Here is a 3,551-nt window from a genome sequence, read left to right on the forward strand (position 1 = left end):
ATCATTATTGATACTGTTTATCTTTTTAACACACAGAATCGTAGTAAAAACATTATCACAACACTGTTTTATTCATTTTCTACTTAGCTTTGATGTTTATGAACCTCCATTACAATTATTTGACAAAATTAGTCAAACCAATGGTAAAAGAGGGTATGAATTTGAAAGAGAGCAAAGTGGGTACATGGGAATGTTTGCAGGGAGAAAAGGGAGAGGAGAGTTGGTGTAATTATATTATAATTTTAAAAGTAAAAGAAAGAAAAGATTTAAATATATGATTTAAAAGTCAAATGTATAAACCGGTTCCAGTCATGTATATTATGCCTGATTTTTTTCTTTTCACATATAAACATTTAGGTATGGATTGAAAAAGAAGACAAACTTGTTAAATAGGGGATGGGAACTTAAAATCAGAAATCGATGTTTAGTTTTAGGAGGAAAGTTATGGATCAATAAATGGAAATATTTTTATTAGGGAACAGAATTAGAAAGTTTAATAATTTTATATGTTGGAATCTCTCACCCCTCCCTTCTAGTCCATCCCCACTCCTTTGTGCCAGCTGCCTATGCCTAGAAACACTTTCTACTAGGGACTGCCATTGGTTGCACTGGGCTGGGACTCAATCAGGTGATTTTCACCATCCTTCCTATTCAAAATTATGATCTCTCCAGTCTCACCTTTAGTCCTGTAGCAGCAGCCATCATTCAGTTGCCTCTTCTACAATCCTACCTCCATTTTCTATACATTCCATTTCTTCTTGGAAATCACGCTTAGCTCTTTTTGTGTGGACACTGTCATCCTTCTCTTCAATCTCATCTCCATTCCTTTGTGTCAGCCTCTAGGAACCCTAGTAACCACACCAGACTGAGACTTGAGTAGGTGATTTTTACTATTCTTCCTGTCTTTCATTACCATCTCTCCAGTCTCATCCACAGTCCTGTAGCAACATACTTTTAGGTGACCCTCCTTGCACTTCAAATCAATTAACTGGAGACTCCACCTGTGGTACAGACTCAGGTTCAATTTCAGCTCTCTGTCTTTACAGATACATTCTTTGTCCTACTACAACATACTTTCAGAAGCCTTTCCTCCTGCCAGACTTCCAACTCCTTGGGACCCTACAAACAAACAACAACAAAAGATAACATCTTCAACAAATAATAATGGTCTTGAGATGGCTCAATGGTTAATAAACTATTCTCTGAGCTTGACAACCTGAATTAGATCCATGGAAACTATGACATAGATGGAAAGAAAAAGGTCATGCCATATGTCCTCTGGCCTCCATAGCCTGGCACATAAGCACTGGAGCCGGCCTTCTTCTCCCCATGAAATAAATGCATAAATGTATTTTTCAAAAGTAATTGTCATATTTCTTTGAATTTTAGAAGAGTACAAAATGAAATGATTCTTATGAAAGAAGAATGAACAATAAAACTGGCCATTAATGCCAACATTAGTAGATAATTTGAGCAAGAAAATGACACAGCTAAAGTTATTTGATTTCTTCCTAATGAAGCACTTTTGACATGTTGGAGATATAAATGCTTTTGAAGGAGCAAAGCAAACATGAACAGGGTAAAATTTGATTGGGTAGAAAAGAAACAAGAAGCCAGTACTCAAATGCACATCAGAAAGATAGGAAGAGAAGTACACCTAGCAGTGTTCATAATTTGAAAAAGAAAATCTAATGTAAGATTTTTTTTTTACAGAGAGAACAAAGCTAATACTTTATTACATTCAAAGGAGTTAGCAAGTATTCCACATTAGCTTTCTGATATATAATATCTTTGACCACAAAGTTCATGCTTGTAATTCCACACCCATTGCCATCTCCTCACACAGTTTTGTATCTGAATCCTAATACTTGGTTTCATCCCCGATTTTTCATAATCTGGTTAAAATGCCCTTCTCTTGATATTGATGGCCAGGGAAATTAACAATCAAAACATGAAACATGTAAAATATCATATTAGTAGGCCAGTGGTAAGTTAAGCTGTACATATGAAATAAAATTAGCTATGATATGCAAGAAACAGGACTCAGATGAGCCATTAATGATCATGTTCTTGATGATGAATTACAGAGCAATAGTTTTGAGATAGTTGAAATGTGTGCATACTAAATTGTTGTAGAAGAAAATTTTTTTAAAGAATCAATTTATTTTTATTTTTTAAGTCACTGTGTAGAAATTTCCATTATACTCGTTTAACGTTTGTACCTTTTGGAAATTAAAGTGGACCTGTAAAAGGACTTCGAAATTTCACAGCAGCATACCTATTTCACAAGAAAACATCTGTCATGGCAAAACATGCCTGGTGATAGCGTGGATAATAATGGTGGTTGCCTTTTCACTTTTTTTTTTTTTTGTATTTTATTTTTTTCTTATCAGTTACATTTTATTAACTCTGTACCCCAGCCATGTCCCGATCCCTCATTCCCTCCCAGTCCCTCCCTCCCTCCCTCATCTCCACCGTGCCCCTTGCCAAGTCCACTGATGGGGGGACCTCCTCCCCATTCATCTGATCCTGTTTTATCAGGTATCTTCAGGACTGGCTGCAAAGCTCTCCTCTGTGGCCTAACAGGACTGCTACTCAATGGGGGGTGGGGAGGCCAAAGAGCCAGTCATTGAGTTCCTGTTAGAAATAGTCCTTGTTCCCCTCACTATGGGAAACCAATTGGTTACTGAGCTACCACAGGCTACATCTGAGCAGAAGTTCTAGATTACATTCATACATGGTCCTTGGTTGCATGTCAGTCTCAGAAAAGACCCTGTGCCCAGATATCTGTGGTCCTTGTGGAGCTCCTATCCTTTCCTCATCAGACTAACTCCCCTTCTTTCTTATGATGCCCTGTACTCTGCCAAAGGTTTGGTCATGAGTCTTTGCTTTGAAAACACTGCTAGTTAGAGTCTTTCCAATGCACTCAGTAGACTCCTGTCATACATTCAATGCACATCCCATCTGTCATTCTAAATGAGGATTGATCATCTTACCCCATGTCCACTCTCTTGATTATCTTTTATAGGTGTACAGATTTCATTATATATCTTATAGGTCTATATAAGTGAGTATATACCGTGTTTTTCTTTCTCCTTCTGGGATATTTCACTCAGGATGATCTTTTCTAGGTCCCACCATTTGCCTGCAAATTTCATGATTTCCTCCTTTTTGATTGCTGAGTAGTATTCCATTGTGTAAAAATACCACAATTTCTGTATCCATTCCTCCGTTAATGGACATCTGGGTTGTTTCCAGGTTCTGGCTATTACAAATAAAGCTGCTATAAACATGGTTGAGCAAATATCCCTTTTGTGTACTTGAGCAAACTTTGGGTATATACCTAGCAGTGGTATAGCTGGGTCTTGAGGAAGCACTATTCCTAATTGTCTTAGAAAGCGCCAGATAGATTTCCAGAGTGGTTGTATCAGTTTACATTCCCACCAGCAGTGGAGGAGGGTTCCCCTTTCTCCATAACCTCTCCAGCATGTGTTGTCCCTTGAGTTTTTCATTTTGGCCATTCTGATGGGTGTAAGGTGATATCTCAGGGT

The sequence above is a fragment of the Psammomys obesus genome, unplaced genomic scaffold (genome assembly GCF_907164565.1).
Source record: "Psammomys obesus unplaced genomic scaffold, mPsaObe1.curated_primary_1811, whole genome shotgun sequence".
Taxonomy (NCBI): Eukaryota; Metazoa; Chordata; class Mammalia; order Rodentia; family Muridae; genus Psammomys; species Psammomys obesus.